Below are 21,155 nucleotides of genomic sequence, written 5' to 3' on the forward strand. Positions count from 1 at the left end.
TTCTTCCACGATCACCGAACATCAACCAGATAGAGAATATGTGGGCAGAGATAACAAGGTCATTGCCATGTGTCCCTACAAATGCAAGCGACCTTTGGACGAATATAGAAAACGTATGGTGGGAAGTAAATCATCACGCTACACTGTCGACGACTTAATGAAATCAGTACCCTCTACGCCCTCGAGAAATCTTACGTAATGATCGTGGGTGGGTTGCTTACTAAAAATATACTCCTCCACAAAACTCATGAGGACAGTTATCTGATAATCGGTCAAGCTTTGCTATGTCGCAGCTCTTTAGCATACAGCAAGTCCATTTACTTTCAGTCCCCTGCTTACAATTCTTGCAATGCAAGGTAATTGAAAAATCTCATCCACTCGACGCCAACTGAGGAACTGACTGGTGCATGTGTTGTCCAACACACAGTAGTTGTCACCCTCACTGGAATCAATGACTGTGTGTATGTGTGTTTTTCGTGTTCACGCACAATCTGAATCAATACTATTAACATTAGAGAGACAACCAACAATAAATATTCCATCAAATATGACTTTAAAGTATTTCAATGCGATGGGAAGTTACAAACTGAATTTTTACCCATCCCACCTCCTGCGTATTACGTTAAGTAAGGTCTATTAACTCCATAACCCCGTTAGCAGAGACAGTGCGCTGTTGTTGTCGAGGCTCGCGACAAGTGCAGCGATTAGCGGTGCCCAATGCCGCCGCGATCTCTTTGTGTTGTCTGAGCGTGGGCACTGCAACAGACGCTTCGCCCTAAACAGAAAGAAATCAACCTGGCTCTGACTGCAGTGAGCGGATATCACTGCCTGCGTGTACTTATAGTGACCAACGTGAGACTCTACTCACAGGTGACATGGAGCAATTGGAACGGGTATCATGCCATTAGTCATCAGAATATGCCGCCGCGATCTTTTTGTATTGTCTGAGCGTGGGCACTGCAACAGACGCTTCGCCCTAAACAGAAAGAAATCAACTTGGCTCTGACTGCAGTGAGCGGATATCACTGCCTGCGTGTACTTATAGTAACCAACGTGAGACTCTACTCACAGGTGACATGGAGCAATTGGAACGGGTATCATGCCATTAGTCATCAGAATATGCCGCCGCGATCTTTTTGTGTTGTCTGAGCGTGGGCACTGCAACAGACGCTTCGCCCTAAACAGAAAGAAATCAACTTGGCTCTGACTGCAGTGAGCGGATATCACTGCCTGCGTGTACTTATAGTGACCAACGTGAGACTCTACTCACAGGTGACATGGAGCAATTGGAACGGGTATCATGCCATTAGTCATCAGAATATGCCGCCGCGATCTTTTTGTGTTGTCTGAGCGTGGGCACTGCAACAGACGCTTCGCCCTAAACAGAAAGAAATCAACCTGGCTCTGACTGCAGTGAGCGGATATCACTGCCTGCGTGTACTTATAGTAACCAACGTGAGACTCTACTCACAGGTGACATGGAGCAATTGGAACGGGTATCATGCCATTAGTCATCAGAATATGCCGCCGCGATCTTTTTGTATTGTCTGAGCGTGGGCACTGCAACAGACGCTTCGCCCTAAACAGAAAGAAATCAACTTGGCTCTGACTGCAGTGAGCGGATATCACTGCCTGCGTGTACTTATAGTAACCAACGTGAGACTCTACTCACAGGTGACATGGAGCAATTGGAACGGGTATCATGCCATTAGTCATCAGAATATGCCGCCGCGATCTTTTTGTATTGTCTGAGCGTGGGCACTGCAACAGACGCTTCGCCCTAAACAGAAAGAAATCAACCTGGCTCTGACTGCAGTGAGCGGATATCACTGCCTGCGTGTACTTATAGTGACCAACGTGAGACTCTACTCACAGGTGACATGGAGCAATTGGAACGGGTATCATGCCATTAGTCATCAGAATATGCCGCCGCGATCTTTTTGTGTTGTCTGAGCGTGGGCACTGCAACAGACGCTTCGCCCTAAACAGAAAGAAATCAACCTGGCTCTGACTGCAGTGAGCGGATATCACTGCCTGCGTGTACTTATAGTAACCAACGTGAGACTCTACTCACAGGTGACATGGAGCAATTGGAACGGGTATCATGCCATTAGTCATCAGAATATGCCGCCGCGATCTTTTTGTATTGTCTGAGCGTGGGCACTGCAACAGACGCTTCGCCCTAAACAGAAAGAAATCAACTTGGCTCTGACTGCAGTGGGCGGATATCACTGCCTGCGTGTACTTATAGTGACCAACATGAGACTCTACTCACAGGTGACATGGAGCAATTGGAACGGGTATCATGCCATTAGTCATCAGAATATGCCGCCGCGATCTTTTTGTATTGTCTGAGCGTGGGCACTGCAACAGACGCTTCGCCCTAAACAGAAAGAAATCAACTTGGCTCTGACTGCAGTGAGCGGATATCACTGCCTGCGTGTACTTATAGTAACCAACGTGAGACTCTACTCACAGGTGACATGGAGCAATTGGAACGGGTATCATGCCATTAGTCATCAGAATATGCCGCCGCGATCTTTTTGTATTGTCTGAGCGTGGGCACTGCAACAGACGCTTCGCCCTAAACAGAAAGAAATCAACCTGGCTCTGACTGCAGTGAGCGGATATCACTGCCTGCGTGTACTTATAGTGACCAACGTGAGACTCTACTCACAGGTGACATGGAGCAATTGGAACGGGTATCATGCCATTAGTCATCAGAATATGCCGCCGCGATCTTTTTGTGTTGTCTGAGCGTGGGCACTGCAACAGACGCTTCGCCCTAAACAGAAAGAAATCAACTTGGCTCTGACTGCAGTGGGCGGATATCACTGCCTGCGTGTACTTATAGTAACCAACGTGAGACTCTACTCACAGGTGACATGGAGCAATTGGAACGGGTATCATGCCATTAGTCATCAGAATATGCCGCCGCGATCTTTTTGTGTTGTCTGAGCGTGGGCACTGCAACAGACGCTTCGCCCTAAACAGAAAGAAATCAACTTGGCTCTGACTGCAGTGGGCGGATATCACTGCCTGCGTGTACTTATAGTAACCAACGTGAGACTCTACTCACAGGTGACATGGAGCAATTGGAACGGGTATCATGCCATTAGTCATCAGAATATGCCGCCGCGATCTTTTTGTATTGTCTGAGCGTGGGCACTGCAACAGACGCTTCGCCCTAAACAGAAAGAAATCAACCTGGCTCTGACTGCAGTGAGCGGATATCACTGCCTGCGTGTACTTATAGTGACCAACGTGAGACTCTACTCACAGGTGACATGGAGCAATTGGAACGGGTATCATGCCATTAGTCATCAGAATATGCCGCCGCGATCTTTTTGTATTGTCTGAGCGTGGGCACTGCAACAGACGCTTCGCCCTAAACAGAAAGAAATCAACTTGGCTCTGACTGCAGTGGGCGGATATCACTGCCTGCGTGTACTTATAGTAACCAACGTGAGACTCTACTCACAGGTGACATGGAGCAATTGGAACGGGTATCATGCCATTAGTCATCAGAATATGCCGCCGCGATCTTTTTGTGTTGTCTGAGCGTGGGCACTGCAACAGACGCTTCGCCCTAAACAGAAAGAAATCAACTTGGCTCTGACTGCAGTGAGCGGATATCACTGCCTGCGTGTACTTATAGTAACCAACGTGAGACTCTACTCACAGGTGACATGGAGCAATTGGAACGGGTATCATGCCATTAGTCATCAGAATATGCCGCCGCGATCTTTTTGTATTGTCTGAGCGTGGGCACTGCAACAGACGCTTCGCCCTAAACAGAAAGAAATCAACCTGGCTCTGACTGCAGTGAGCGGATATCACTGCCTGCGTGTACTTATAGTGACCAACGTGAGACTCTACTCACAGGTGACATGGAGCAATTGGAACGGGTATCATGCCATTAGTCATCAGAATATGCCGCCGCGATCTTTTTGTGTTGTCTGAGCGTGGGCACTGCAACAGACGCTTCGCCCTAAACAGAAAGAAATCAACCTGGCTCTGACTGCAGTGAGCGGATATCACTGCCTGCGTGTACTTATAGTAACCAACGTGAGACTCTACTCACAGGTGACATGGAGCAATTGGAACGGGTATCATGCCATTAGTCATCAGAATATGCCGCCGCGATCTTTTTGTATTGTCTGAGCGTGGGCACTGCAACAGACGCTTCGCCCTAAACAGAAAGAAATCAACCTGGCTCTGACTGCAGTGAGCGGATATCACTGCCTGCGTGTACTTATAGTAACCAACGTGAGACTCTACTCACAGGTGACATGGAGCAATTGGAACGGGTATCATGCCATTAGTCATCAGAATATGCCGCCGCGATCTTTTTGTGTTGTCTGAGCGTGGGCACTGCAACAGACGCTTCGCCCTAAACAGAAAGAAATCAACTTGGCTCTGACTGCAGTGAGCGGATATCACTGCCTGCGTGTACTTATAGTGACCAACGTGAGACTCTACTCACAGGTGACATGGAGCAATTGGAACGGGTATCATGCCATTAGTCATCAGAATATGCCGCCGCGATCTTTTTGTATTGTCTGAGCGTGGGCACTGCAACAGACGCTTCGCCCTAAACAGAAAGAAATCAACCTGGCTCTGACTGCAGTGAGCGGATATCACTGCCTGCGTGTACTTATAGTGACCAACGTGAGACTCTACTCACAGGTGACATGGAGCAATTGGAACGGGTATCATGCCATTAGTCATCAGAATATGCCGCCGCGATCTTTTTGTATTGTCTGAGCGTGGGCACTGCAACAGACGCTTCGCCCTAAACAGAAAGAAATCAACCTGGCTCTGACTGCAGTGAGCGGATATCACTGCCTGCGTGTACTTATAGTGACCAACGTGAGACTCTACTCACAGGTGACATGGAGCAATTGGAACGGGTATCATGCCATTAGTCATCAGAATATGCCGCCGCGATCTTTTTGTGTTGTCTGAGCGTGGGCACTGCAACAGACGCTTCGCCCTAAACAGAAAGAAATCAACCTGGCTCTGACTGCAGTGAGCGGATATCACTGCCTGCGTGTACTTATAGTAACCAACGTGAGACTCTACTCACAGGTGACATGGAGCAATTGGAACGGGTATCATGCCATTAGTCATCAGAATATGCCGCCGCGATCTTTTTGTATTGTCTGAGCGTGGGCACTGCAACAGACGCTTCGCCCTAAACAGAAAGAAATCAACCTGGCTCTGACTGCAGTGAGCGGATATCACTGCCTGCGTGTACTTATAGTAACCAACGTGAGACTCTACTCACAGGTGACATGGAGCAATTGGAACGGGTATCATGCCATTAGTCATCAGAATATGCCGCCGCGATCTTTTTGTGTTGTCTGAGCGTGGGCACTGCAACAGACGCTTCGCCCTAAACAGAAAGAAATCAACTTGGCTCTGACTGCAGTGAGCGGATATCACTGCCTGCGTGTACTTATAGTAACCAACGTGAGACTCTACTCACAGGTGACATGGAGCAATTGGAACGGGTATCATGCCATTAGTCATCAGAATATGCCGCCGCGATCTTTTTGTATTGTCTGAGCGTGGGCACTGCAACAGACGCTTCGCCCTAAACAGAAAGAAATCAACCTGGCTCTGACTGCAGTGAGCGGATATCACTGCCTGCGTGTACTTATAGTGACCAACGTGAGACTCTACTCACAGGTGACATGGAGCAATTGGAACGGGTATCATGCCATTAGTCATCAGAATATGCCGCCGCGATCTTTTTGTGTTGTCTGAGCGTGGGCACTGCAACAGACGCTTCGCCCTAAACAGAAAGAAATCAACCTGGCTCTGACTGCAGTGAGCGGATATCACTGCCTGCGTGTACTTATAGTGACCAACGTGAGACTCTACTCACAGGTGACATGGAGCAATTGGAACGGGTATCATGCCATTAGTCATCAGAATATGCCGCCGCGATCTTTTTGTGTTGTCTGAGCGTGGGCACTGCAACAGACGCTTCGCCCTAAACAGAAAGAAATCAACCTGGCTCTGACTGCAGTGAGCGGATATCACTGCCTGCGTGTACTTATAGTGACCAACGTGAGACTCTACTCACAGGTGACATGGAGCAATTGGAACGGGTATCATGCCATTAGTCATCAGAATATGCCGCCGCGATCTTTTTGTATTGTCTGAGCGTGGGCACTGCAACAGACGCTTCGCCCTAAACAGAAAGAAATCAACCTGGCTCTGACTGCAGTGAGCGGATATCACTGCCTGCGTGTACTTATAGTAACCAACGTGAGACTCTACTCACAGGTGACATGGAGCAATTGGAACGGGTATCATGCCATTAGTCATCAGAATATGCCGCCGCGATCTTTTTGTATTGTCTGAGCGTGGGCACTGCAACAGACGCTTCGCCCTAAACAGAAAGAAATCAACCTGGCTCTGACTGCAGTGAGCGGATATCACTGCCTGCGTGTACTTATAGTGACCAACGTGAGACTCTACTCACAGGTGACATGGAGCAATTGGAACGGGTATCATGCCATTAGTCATCAGAATATGCCGCCGCGATCTTTTTGTGTTGTCTGAGCGTGGGCACTGCAACAGACGCTTCGCCCTAAACAGAAAGAAATCAACCTGGCTCTGACTGCAGTGAGCGGATATCACTGCCTGCGTGTACTTATAGTGACCAACGTGAGACTCTACTCACAGGTGACATGGAGCAATTGGAACGGGTATCATGCCATTAGTCATCAGAATATGCCGCCGCGATCTTTTTGTGTTGTCTGAGCGTGGGCACTGCAACAGACGCTTCGCCCTAAACAGAAAGAAATCAACCTGGCTCTGACTGCAGTGAGCGGATATCACTGCCTGCGTGTACTTATAGTGACCAACGTGAGACTCTACTCACAGGTGACATGGAGCAATTGGAACGGGTATCATGCCATTAGTCATCAGAATATGCCGCCGCGATCTTTTTGTGTTGTCTGAGCGTGGGCACTGCAACAGACGCTTCGCCCTAAACAGAAAGAAATCAACCTGGCTCTGACTGCAGTGAGCGGATATCACTGCCTGCGTGTACTTATAGTGACCAACGTGAGACTCTACTCACAGGTGACATGGAGCAATTGGAACGGGTATCATGCCATTAGTCATCAGAATATGCCGCCGCGATCTTTTTGTGTTGTCTGAGCGTGGGCACTGCAACAGACGCTTCGCCCTAAACAGAAAGAAATCAACCTGGCTCTGACTGCAGTGAGCGGATATCACTGCCTGCGTGTACTTATAGTGACCAACGTGAGACTCTACTCACAGGTGACATGGAGCAATTGGAACGGGTATCATGCCATTAGTCATCAGAATATGCCGCCGCGATCTTTTTGTGTTGTCTGAGCGTGGGCACTGCAACAGACGCTTCGCCCTAAACAGAAAGAAATCAACCTGGCTCTGACTGCAGTGAGCGGATATCACTGCCTGCGTGTACTTATAGTGACCAACGTGAGACTCTACTCACAGGTGACATGGAGCAATTGGAACGGGTATCATGCCATTAGTCATCAGAATATGCCGCCGCGATCTTTTTGTGTTGTCTGAGCGTGGGCACTGCAACAGACGCTTCGCCCTAAACAGAAAGAAATCAACCTGGCTCTGACTGCAGTGAGCGGATATCACTGCCTGCGTGTACTTATAGTGACCAACGTGAGACTCTACTCACAGGTGACATGGAGCAATTGGAACGGGTATCATGCCATTAGTCATCAGAATATGCCGCCGCGATCTTTTTGTATTGTCTGAGCGTGGGCACTGCAACAGACGCTTCGCCCTAAACAGAAAGAAATCAACCTGGCTCTGACTGCAGTGAGCGGATATCACTGCCTGCGTGTACTTATAGTAACCAACGTGAGACTCTACTCACAGGTGACATGGAGCAATTGGAACGGGTATCATGCCATTAGTCATCAGAATATGCCGCCGCGATCTTTTTGTGTTGTCTGAGCGTGGGCACTGCAACAGACGCTTCGCCCTAAACAGAAAGAAATCAACCTGGCTCTGACTGCAGTGAGCGGATATCACTGCCTGCGTGTACTTATAGTGACCAACGTGAGACTCTACTCACAGGTGACATGGAGCAATTGGAACGGGTATCATGCCATTAGTCATCAGAATATGCCGCCGCGATCTTTTTGTGTTGTCTGAGCGTGGGCACTGCAACAGACGCTTCGCCCTAAACAGAAAGAAATCAACCTGGCTCTGACTGCAGTGAGCGGATATCACTGCCTGCGTGTACTTATAGTGACCAACGTGAGACTCTACTCACAGGTGACATGGAGCAATTGGAACGGGTATCATGCCATTAGTCATCAGAATATGCCGCCGCGATCTTTTTGTGTTGTCTGAGCGTGGGCACTGCAACAGACGCTTCGCCCTAAACAGAAAGAAATCAACCTGGCTCTGACTGCAGTGAGCGGATATCACTGCCTGCGTGTACTTATAGTGACCAACGTGAGACTCTACTCACAGGTGACATGGAGCAATTGGAACGGGTATCATGCCATTAGTCATCAGAATATGCCGCCGCGATCTTTTTGTGTTGTCTGAGCGTGGGCACTGCAACAGACGCTTCGCCCTAAACAGAAAGAAATCAACTTGGCTCTGACTGCAGTGAGCGGATATCACTGCCTGCGTGTACTTATAGTGACCAACGTGAGACTCTACTCACAGGTGACATGGAGCAATTGGAACGGGTATCATGCCATTAGTCATCAGAATATGCCGCCGCGATCTTTTTGTATTGTCTGAGCGTGGGCACTGCAACAGACGCTTCGCCCTAAACAGAAAGAAATCAACCTGGCTCTGACTGCAGTGAGCGGATATCACTGCCTGCGTGTACTTATAGTAACCAACGTGAGACTCCACTCACAGGTGACATGGAGCAATTGGAACGGGTATCATGCCATTAGTCATCAGAATATGCCGCCGCGATCTTTTTGTGTTGTCTGAGCGTGGGCACTGCAACAGACGCTTCGCCCTAAACAGAAAGAAATCAACTTGGCTCTGACTGCAGTGAGCGGATATCACTGCCTGCGTGTACTTATAGTGACCAACGTGAGACTCTACTCACAGGTGACATGGAGCAATTGGAACGGGTATCATGCCATTAGTCATCAGAATATGCCGCCGCGATCTTTTTGTGTTGTCTGAGCGTGGGCACTGCAACAGACGCTTCGCCCTAAACAGAAAGAAATCAACTTGGCTCTGACTGCAGTGAGCGGATATCACTGCCTGCGTGTACTTATAGTGACCAACGTGAGACTCTACTCACAGGTGACATGGAGCAATTGGAACGGGTATCATGCCATTAGTCATCAGAATATGCCGCCGCGATCTTTTTGTGTTGTCTGAGCGTGGGCACTGCAACAGACGCTTCGCCCTAAACAGAAAGAAATCAACTTGGCTCTGACTGCAGTGAGCGGATATCACTGCCTGCGTGTACTTATAGTGACCAACGTGAGACTCTACTCACAGGTGACATGGAGCAATTGGAACGGGTATCATGCCATTAGTCATCAGAATATGCCGCCGCGATCTTTTTGTGTTGTCTGAGCGTGGGCACTGCAACAGACGCTTCGCCCTAAACAGAAAGAAATCAACCTGGCTCTGACTGCAGTGAGCGGATATCACTGCCTGCGTGTACTTATAGTAACCAACGTGAGACTCTACTCACAGGTGACATGGAGCAATTGGAACGGGTATCATGCCATTAGTCATCAGAATATGCCGCCGCGATCTTTTTGTGTTGTCTGAGCGTGGGCACTGCAACAGACGCTTCGCCCTAAACAGAAAGAAATCAACTTGGCTCTGACTGCAGTGAGCGGATATCACTGCCTGCGTGTACTTATAGTGACCAACGTGAGACTCTACTCACAGGTGACATGGAGCAATTGGAACGGGTATCATGCCATTAGTCATCAGAATATGCCGCCGCGATCTTTTTGTGTTGTCTGAGCGTGGGCACTGCAACAGACGCTTCGCCCTAAACAGAAAGAAATCAACCTGGCTCTGACTGCAGTGAGCGGATATCACTGCCTGCGTGTACTTATAGTGACCAACGTGAGACTCTACTCACAGGTGACATGGAGCAATTGGAACGGGTATCATGCCATTAGTCATCAGAATATGCCGCCGCGATCTTTTTGTGTTGTCTGAGCGTGGGCACTGCAACAGACGCTTCGCCCTAAACAGAAAGAAATCAACCTGGCTCTGACTGCAGTGAGCGGATATCACTGCCTGCGTGTACTTATAGTAACCAACGTGAGACTCTACTCACAGGTGACATGGAGCAATTGGAACGGGTATCATGCCATTAGTCATCAGAATATGCCGCCGCGATCTTTTTGTGTTGTCTGAGCGTGGGCACTGCAACAGACGCTTCGCCCTAAACAGAAAGAAATCAACTTGGCTCTGACTGCAGTGAGCGGATATCACTGCCTGCGTGTACTTATAGTGACCAACGTGAGACTCTACTCACAGGTGACATGGAGCAATTGGAACGGGTATCATGCCATTAGTCATCAGAATATGCCGCCGCGATCTTTTTGTATTGTCTGAGCGTGGGCACTGCAACAGACGCTTCGCCCTAAACAGAAAGAAATCAACCTGGCTCTGACTGCAGTGAGCGGATATCACTGCCTGCGTGTACTTATAGTAACCAACGTGAGACTCTACTCACAGGTGACATGGAGCAATTGGAACGGGTATCATGCCATTAGTCATCAGAATATGCCGCCGCGATCTTTTTGTGTTGTCTGAGCGTGGGCACTGCAACAGACGCTTCGCCCTAAACAGAAAGAAATCAACTTGGCTCTGACTGCAGTGAGCGGATATCACTGCCTGCGTGTACTTATAGTGACCAACGTGAGACTCTACTCACAGGTGACATGGAGCAATTGGAACGGGTATCATGCCATTAGTCATCAGAATATGCCGCCGCGATCTTTTTGTGTTGTCTGAGCGTGGGCACTGCAACAGACGCTTCGCCCTAAACAGAAAGAAATCAACTTGGCTCTGACTGCAGTGAGCGGATATCACTGCCTGCGTGTACTTATAGTGACCAACGTGAGACTCTACTCACAGGTGACATGGAGCAATTGGAACGGGTATCATGCCATTAGTCATCAGAATATGCCGCCGCGATCTTTTTGTGTTGTCTGAGCGTGGGCACTGCAACAGACGCTTCGCCCTAAACAGAAAGAAATCAACTTGGCTCTGACTGCAGTGAGCGGATATCACTGCCTGCGTGTACTTATAGTGACCAACGTGAGACTCTACTCACAGGTGACATGGAGCAATTGGAACGGGTATCATGCCATTAGTCATCAGAATATGCCGCCGCGATCTTTTTGTGTTGTCTGAGCGTGGGCACTGCAACAGACGCTTCGCCCTAAACAGAAAGAAATCAACTTGGCTCTGACTGCAGTGAGCGGATATCACTGCCTGCGTGTACTTATAGTAACCAACGTGAGACTCTACTCACAGGTGACATGGAGCAATTGGAACGGGTATCATGCCATTAGTCATCAGAATATGCCGCCGCGATCTTTTTGTGTTGTCTGAGCGTGGGCACTGCAACAGACGCTTCGCCCTAAACAGAAAGAAATCAACCTGGCTCTGACTGCAGTGAGCGGATATCACTGCCTGCGTGTACTTATAGTAACCAACGTGAGACTCTACTCACAGGTGACATGGAGCAATTGGAACGGGTATCATGCCATTAGTCATCAGAATATGCCGCCGCGATCTTTTTGTGTTGTCTGAGCGTGGGCACTGCAACAGACGCTTCGCCCTAAACAGAAAGAAATCAACTTGGCTCTGACTGCAGTGAGCGGATATCACTGCCTGCGTGTACTTATAGTGACCAACGTGAGACTCTACTCACAGGTGACATGGAGCAATTGGAACGGGTATCATGCCATTAGTCATCAGAATATGCCGCCGCGATCTTTTTGTGTTGTCTGAGCGTGGGCACTGCAACAGACGCTTCGCCCTAAACAGAAAGAAATCAACTTGGCTCTGACTGCAGTGAGCGGATATCACTGCCTGCGTGTACTTATAGTAACCAACGTGAGACTCTACTCACAGGTGACATGGAGCAATTGGAACGGGTATCATGCCATTAGTCATCAGAATATGCCGCCGCGATCTTTTTGTGTTGTCTGAGCGTGGGCACTGCAACAGACGCTTCGCCCTAAACAGAAAGAAATCAACTTGGCTCTGACTGCAGTGAGCGGATATCACTGCCTGCGTGTACTTATAGTAACCAACGTGAGACTCTACTCACAGGTGACATGGAGCAATTGGAACGGGTATCATGCCATTAGTCATCAGAATATGCCGCCGCGATCTTTTTGTGTTGTCTGAGCGTGGGCACTGCAACAGACGCTTCGCCCTAAACAGAAAGAAATCAACTTGGCTCTGACTGCAGTGAGCGGATATCACTGCCTGCGTGTACTTATAGTAACCAACGTGAGACTCTACTCACAGGTGACATGGAGCAATTGGAAAGGGTATCATGCCATTAGTCATCAGAATATTAACCAGTGATGAAATGTCCACTCTATTTGAATCTTAAGAAAATAGGAATCTTCTTACAAAGGAATGCGAGGTGATATCAAAATTTATCCAACATACAAAAATTAATTGCAGGGCTTCATGTATGCAGTAATAGCACACAAGGAAATATTGTCTTGGAAGCGTATATTTCATTTCTCATATTAACGCCCTTGTTTGAATATGAAGTGAGAAAATAACACGAAAGGAAAGTTCCTGCGAAGCATATAAGTCATTTCCTCTTCTCATATCACAACTTTTGTTTTAGTATGAAGTAAAAAAATAAACAGTTTAGAGTTCTGAAGCATAATATGACACCAGATTGTTATCGTAGGCGCTATCGGAAACGCCATAAGCAGGGAGCTGTCCATTCTTTTGTCCAACAGTCTGTCTCCTTTCATGTATTACTCGCGCTAGGAGATTCTTATTTAAGGACCTGTGGGCATCAAGTTCTTCAGCAGAACAAGCCTCATGTTGTTGTGCTAATTACGGCATGGAAAAAATGCAACAAAGACGAATTCCGTGAGAGCATTGAGGATATTTGCACGTGTGTGTATTCAGCGATGACTGCCAGCTGCCACAACACTTCACAGAATCCTTGCGGCAGGCAACACAACTGAGCGTGCGCTTCAGACTTCATTCAGTGAGACGCCAGGAGGTGGATGAAAACGTCAAATTAACTTCGCTCTCGGAGTCGTATTCAATCCAGAATGAGGTGTTATTAAGGTAGTTGAGCAATCTAGCAATTACACTTTTATGATTCCCATATGAGTATTTCGATAGCCAAAATAACCCGTTATTGTTGAACTATCGGGAACTGCATTATATCAAACTTCAAGAACTTGAGACAATACGTGGACTCTTCTCTTCGCTGGGTGACCTGTTACTGTTATTCAGCATTCTCTCTGTCCTAGTCGTAATGCAAATGGAACTTCAGAGGCGCTTTCCGCTATTCTTGACAAACATCAGCAACCTGTAATCACTGAGAGTCACAACTGCGTGATGATAATGGTTCAGGTTGTCAGTAGTTGTGGTGGTGTTAAGCTGTCAAACTGATTACAGTAACCTTAATGGTGGCGCACATAATTTAGCGCTGCTGACCTACTTAAGTAGACAAAGTGTTGTGGCGTCATCGCTTGTCTGTATTTGGCCTCAGCTTGAGTAATCCGATTCAACGAACATAGTACTCCAATCGCGGGCTTGTAATACAGTATGACTACAGAGATCATCGTGCGGATATTACATTAATTCTGCAATGAAATGCTTAACAAATCTCACCCTCATCTATGCAGCTGAAATGACGCATTACACAGGCTCTCCATGTTGCACTTGGTTAAGTGATCAGTTCGCTGCAATCCTGCTTGTACTGTTCGTAAATACTCCCATACTTCAGAAATGGTTGAAATGGCTCTGAGCACTATGGGACTTAACTTCTGATGTTATCAGTCCGCTAGAACTTAGAACTACTGAAACCTAACTAACCTAAGGACATCACTCACATCCATGCCCGAGACAGGATTCGAACCTGCGAGCGTAGCGGTCGCGCGGTTCCAGACTGTAGCGCCTCGAACAGCTCGGCCACCCCGGCCTGCATAGTTGTATACTGACCATTTGTTATTTGACTAAATATGAAATACAATCTAATTCGCACGTATATGACATGGGTTAGCGCCGGCACAAATGTATGACTAAGGGTTGGATGCCGTTGAAGTCCTGTTACATTGATGGCAAGACAAATGTTCGCAAATCACCTCTATTGCCTCAAAAAACAATTGCATCTTAAATATCGACGGACCGACGTCCACACTGTCACAGCGCGTTGAAATACAGCAACGACGGCAGATGAAAATTTGTGACCGACTGGGCTTCGAACTCAGACCTCCTGCTTACTACACAGACGTTCTGATCACTGGACTATTTTTTTTTTTAATGTTTGAGAAGACTTTCAGCACCAGGTAGGCGGAGGCAAAGAGGGCCGGGGTTGAAGGTCCGAGGCCTGGCCACAGTGGCTCTCCCATACCTGGCACTGAGCACCTGCATTATTCCCATGTATTCCATGTTTGCACCCGTATATTCTTTTAAATTGTAGAACAAAATTGAAGTAGTTATTTAGGTAAAATATATCACAGTTTGCCGCCTCCAATGGCGTGCGTTCCTTGTAGAACACAACTTATAACAATGGAAAGGGTGACGGAAAAATACATAACAAACATTCATTCAGAAATATATTCACACTTTAATTTATTATGCACTGGATGCATATGAGGTCTGTAAGGAAGCCATATATATTTTCAACAAATAAAAGAAAAATTCCGAGCCGGTGGGGTTTTGTCAAATTAGAACAGTTCTGATTTTAGATCCAACGTAAAAGAATATTCCAGGATTAAAAAAGTGAAATAATAGTATTCCTCTTCTAATGAATACAACTGCCCAGCTCTTTGTAGCCCACACGAAGCAACAGATAAAAAATTTAAAACCATTCCTTTTATTTGTTATTCTTCTTCAGCTTAAAATGTTCTACTGCAATATAGAACATGTACTCTACTAAGTTCTAAGTTTTGTTTGTTATGTCCTAGAAGCCACGAAAAACTGTTATGCTTTGCGGACGGGTACCATTTCCAGTTGTAAAGCTTGAGTTATCGGTATTTGACCTTCTGCAGTTCTATTGACCGTGTTAATTTCTTCCTAGTCCAGTTCGAAATTCTGATTCAATTTTCACATGAGAAGATGTGCGCTACATTTCCTACAAGCCCTCATTCGCCGCCGTATGGAGATGGTCTCAATTTGATTTTCCATCATCGTTCCGCTGTGGGTATGGTTTCGTTTACAAAGTCGCACCATACGGCACTTACTCTAGTCGGTATAATTTTATTGTTGATATTTTTCCAGACGCTCCTCCAGTTTTTTGTAGGTTAAGCTACCGGAATTGGTTTGTGGAGACGATGCTTGGTAATACAATCATAAACGGTTCTTGTGTTGGTTTGTGCTCGTGGAAGTCTTATACAGCTCCAATCGCCATAGTACTTTCGGACATAATCTAGGCTGGCGTGCTACATTAACAGGAGCGTTCCTATCCCCAGGACCTAACGAGAGGAACAGAAGTTTCGTGGTGCCTGTCTTAGTGGCATGTATTAGTTTAAAAGCATGTCTTTAATTCCAAGTCCTCCCTTTTGCCTCTGCAAAGTCGCCGTGTCGAAGGATACTTTGATGGTATTTTGTTTCCACACATACCAAGAACGTACAGCTTATATTTTTTGTGTGCAGTGACCTCCAGTATCGACAAGACTGCTCCGACGTAATATGTTTTTCTAAGTATGTATGTATTTATAATCTGAACTTTGTGCAGTCGATCTAACGATCGCATGTCGTGGTCCTTCAGAAAGGTTCTGATGCCATTAAGTTTCCGCTCTCAATCGTTCGTGGCCATGCACTTGGGATTCGCCCTTAACTACAATCCGAGTAGGAGTCTCTCTTCAGTTACATCTAACCAGCGCGCACCTATTGCACTATTGTAAGAACCGAGATGCAGTATTTTTGTATTAAAATTTTGTAAATCCGGGTTCGAATCTGGTCAGGCACAAATTTTCATCTGACGCTGTTGTTCTATTTTAATGCCCATGACAGCCTGGACATCTGTGTTTCAATCTTTAATTGATTAAGAAGTCTGTCTATTTCGATTCGTAGTGTCTGTTCTTTCGGAAATGTCCTAAGAACAGACACACACACACACACACACACACACACACACACACACACGCGTTTGGGAACTCAGTGATAGTGCCAGACTGGAGCTGCATCAACCTACTCATTTCACTAGATATTGTTGTAATTTTCTGAACAATTCCTGTTTAATAAGTGACAGCGACAGTGTCTCTCATCGTTTACTTTGTCGGAAACCGGCTTCTTCCTGCCCTACGCTACACTATAGCAATGGGTGATTGCTCACATTTTTGATACCTCACTGGACGTTCTATTGCAACTGTAGCCAAAGATTCAAATCCCACTGGAAAAGTATGTTTCAAGTCAAATGGTTTTACGCCTCCCCTACTGTCATTGAAAACAATCACAACGAAGTATAGGTATTCTGTAAAACCCTTGAGTTCATACTGCGGTGCTGTTGAAGATGAAAAAGTAGTTTTCACCATTATCAGATGACAGATGGAATTTGTCAGATTCCACTAATTATGATTGCATCATTAACTGTTGGTTCACAGGCGCTTTTCTGCCGCTTATTGTAACTTATTTGTATGTTAGAGCTGGAAGAATAGAAACATCAAATTTTCGCCATATGGAATGTTCGAATTCACTTTAAGTCTTCACATTTCGAGCAAAGGCAGAATATCCGTCAGGAAAGCTGACATCAATAAGCCAGGTCATGCCTATCTTCTGGTGGATGTGCCAATGACAGTGATCTCAATAACAACATTGTACAGCAAGGAGGCATTGCCAACTCAACCACTGGAGAAACTCCAAAATTGTGAATCGCGTCTGGAGAATACGCTTTCAAGGTTTCGATCCGATTAAGACAGTAAATCACAAATAATTGTCGCAGTTATTAATATATGACATTTAGTTTGCATTCAGTGCATCGATGTATTACAAGTAATTGCACTCTAGCCTCTAAACCTAGTTACAGAAATGCGGATAAGACTCAATGACATATAATGAGGATCTTTCGGCCCTTGTCACCCGCAACTTTGAGATGACGCTATAGTCACTTCCGAGGCCACTCACAGAACACATCAGCTCGTATCCTTCCTAGCACTATAACAAACTTGGCAACAGCGCAGAATATGACCGACGAGTTACTTCCTTGATGGCACAGAACTATCCTGCTAAATTCACTTGATATTATCGTGTCATTTCAGTTGAATACTGTAAGTGATTTTCTCTTGAGACGTGACATAAGGGTATCAGTTAATGCTTTTGAGTGAGCGAAAGTGGTTCCACACGGGAAATACAACTACTCTCGTCTCTTATGCTGCGATTTATTTGCCATAGCGACTACTGAGCCAGCAAGTACGTCAAAGACCCCAGCCTGTTCGCTAGCTCCTAGGTTGCCACCACGGTAGCTCAACGTGGTCTGTCAGAGGGCTTAGCTACCCTCTGTGATAAAAAACTGAGTGAACGGATCCACGAACAACCTGAACGAGTGTCATCGGACGTCCGCCACGAACAATATCGAACAAAATGAGATCAACAACAAATAAATAAATAAATAAATAAATAAAGATAGATAGAACGAAAAAAAGGTAACGTTCTTCACTGTGAGGTGTACACTGCCTTTGTTCGCCTTTCGAGACTCACTGATTGCAAGATTTTTAATTCTTTTGTAGCAGAACTACAAGCAGGCAGATACAAATTCAATGGGGGAATGGTAATACAACGCTCTAGCAAAATTCGTCTTGCTACTTTTAGTAACCCTTAGAGTCAAAGCGAAAAACCTTACGGTACTGCCAAATTCATAATGCCACTTTTATTTTCTGCCAACATAATTTTGATGTGAATATGTAATTTTATCTATGAACTGCCACATTTTCATAACACTTACGAAGCAAATCATGTGAGGTAACACTTCACCAACTTGTCGGGAAGGTGGAAAAAGCGCTACCCTTTCTGGATGCTCTCTGTATCTTCCTGAATGTCGAGGGGGTTCTAGTAATACGACCTACGAGTAAATGGTTAGAGATGAAGAACCTAGTGGTGAATGAACTCATAGATGAGCTGAATGCGGGAGACTACTCTTGAAATGAATAAGTAGACGATTTACTCGCAGTAAGACTTAGAAAATTTGATAGTATTGTTAAACCTATGTGCACTGAACATCATGAAAAAGTATTTAAAGACAAGCCGCACGAAAATTGGTGTAGTATTATTTATGGGAAAGCATGTTCAGCACATATACCGAAAAATTATGTTTCTCAATGAAACTTTAGAGAGGGTTGTAGTGTATCTAGAGGTAGCCCTGGATGGAAAACCCTTATGAATACCTCACATAAAGAATATATTCCACTGCGAAAGATAATCATATAAGCAGTAGTAGCTGCTGTAGGGTAAACTGGGGTCTAAACCCAGTATGTACTGGATATACACGTCTGCAAAAATACCAATGATAATTTAATTGACATATAATATAAACAAAGTCGAACACAAGGTGGCTGCTAGGGAGTCTGGCAAAGTGCAGAGACTGGCCTGCTTTCACAAACAGACGGAATTAGCAGGGCATCCACTCTTGGGATGGATATTAGGCTAGACATGCCCGCCTTACAACTGTCGCTTAAAATGGGCGCCGCAGCAGGGACATAAAGGCTAAAAATTGTAAATAACTGGATATAGTTAGAATATACGGAATCTCTAATCAGTATGGCAATGGCTGGGGAAATGCCGACTAACTATACAATAACTTCTAGCTGTTTCAATAAACCTTGCCATGTAACACTTGGAAGCAGGGAGCAGTGGAAGAACGAACCACTACACCGTTCAGGAGACATAATATAGTGGTATACTGACAGGTCGAAAACAGATGAAAGTACCAGGTCTGGTGTACTGCCTAGAATTTCTTTAGGGAAGATGGCCACAGTATTACATAGTATCTTCTATCAGCATGTGCACGGAGGAGAATTAGAGTAGACCCTACAAAAATCGTAGCATCTACTTTTATTCAGACAGCAAAGTAGCTCTGAAATCTCTCTCAGCCCCAGCGGCGGAAGGTCGTTGCAGAATGCCATGAAGCATTTTCTTTCGGACATGTCCGAAAGAACAGACACCGCACATATATCCATATACAGAGTGTTTCAGGAGGAATATTAGATATTTCAGCAGGTGGTAGTACAGACGAATTGCATAAAAAAATTCCATATAAATGCGTCCACTTTTTATTGTGTACAGAAATACAGCTGTTACTACGTAACCCTAACAAACTCAAAGCAAAGGCAACGAGGGCATTCAAAGTTGATTTTCAAAAATTCCCCCGCTAACTTCAATGCACATTTGACTTCTCTAGATAACACCACGTGTAGGTCGTCCTTGCGTTCTTTTATGAGGGCTGCACTATTCAAAATCTGAACGATCAAATCGGCTCTTGGGTTGACTTTTTCTTTGTATACTTCGCCTTTAACCATCCCCGCAGGCAAAAATCGAAAGAGATAAGGTCCGGGGACCTTTAAGGCCAAGAAAAGTGGCCATCTCTACTGATCCATCTTCCGGGAAATGTTAGGTTTGGATGATGTGTCACCTGACGACTAGAATGTGCAGGGGCCCCGTCATGCTGGAGCAACATACGCATTCCTGTAGCCAAAGGAACCTCTTCCAATGACGCTGGAAGCTCATTTTCAAGGAAGTGTAGACAACTGAGTCCTGTAAGGACCAACATACGAAACGAAAATGCGTTGAACCTAGCTATCTGTATGTTCAATAAAAATTGGACGCATGTTATATGTCATTATTTCAACAATTTGTCTATACTACCATCTACTATAATATTTACTATTCCTCCTGAAACATCCTGTATAATTATTTGGGTCTCCACGGGTCATCGAAAGTTTTCAGTGATAGACGTACGACACCGTCCGACCCTCGCGGGAATCCACTGTGGACGCAAGCTAGTGGAACAATGGCCGGGGGCACCGCGCATGTGGAATGCAGCAAAAATGGGAATTCGCGTCTGACGAGGAGCGTGTGTAGAAGGGTGCTGCACAGGGGTTGACTGCTGTGTCATCATAGTGTCCACCGCCGGAGGTTCGAATCCTCCCTCTGGCATGGGTGTGTGTATTGTCCATAGCGTAAGTTACTTTAAGTTATATTAAGTAATGTGTAAGCTTAGGGACCGAAGGCCTAAGCAGCTTGGTCTCATAAGTTCTTACCACAAATTTACAAAATATTAATACCAAAATACTACATCTCGGTTCTTAGAGTAGTGCAATAGATGCGCACTGGTTAGATGTAACTGAAGGAAGTCTCCAACTCCGACTATGGTTAAGGGCGAATCCCAAGCGCATAGCCACTAACAACTGGGAGCGGAATGTCATCCGAACCTTGTTGAAGGACCATGGCAGGACCGGATCTGCGACCCTGCCCTCTTTGCCTCCGACTACCTGGTGCTGAAAGTCTTCTCAAACATTAAAAAAAAATAATAGTCCAGTGATCAGAACGTCTGTCTAGTAAGCAGGAGGTCTGAGTTCGAAGCCCAGTCGGTCACAAATTTTCATCTGCCGTCGTTGCTGTATTTCAACGCGCTGTGACAGTGTGGACGTCGGCCCGTCGATATTTAAGATGCAATTGTTTTTTGAGGCAATGGAGTTGATTTGCGAACATTTGTCTTGCCATCAATGTAACAGGACTTCAACGGCATCCAACCCTTAGTCATACATTTGTGCCGGCGCTAACCCATGTCATATACGTGCGAATTAGATTGTATTTCATATATAGTCAAATAACGAATGGTCAGTTTACAAATATGCAGGCCGGGGTGGCCGAGCGGTTCCAGGCGCTACAGTCTGGACCGCGCGACCGCTACGGTCGCAGGTTCGAATCCTCTCTCGGGCATGGATGTGACTGATGTC

Source organism: Schistocerca gregaria, chromosome 9, assembly GCF_023897955.1.
Source record: "Schistocerca gregaria isolate iqSchGreg1 chromosome 9, iqSchGreg1.2, whole genome shotgun sequence".
Classification (NCBI taxonomy): Eukaryota; Metazoa; Arthropoda; class Insecta; order Orthoptera; family Acrididae; genus Schistocerca; species Schistocerca gregaria.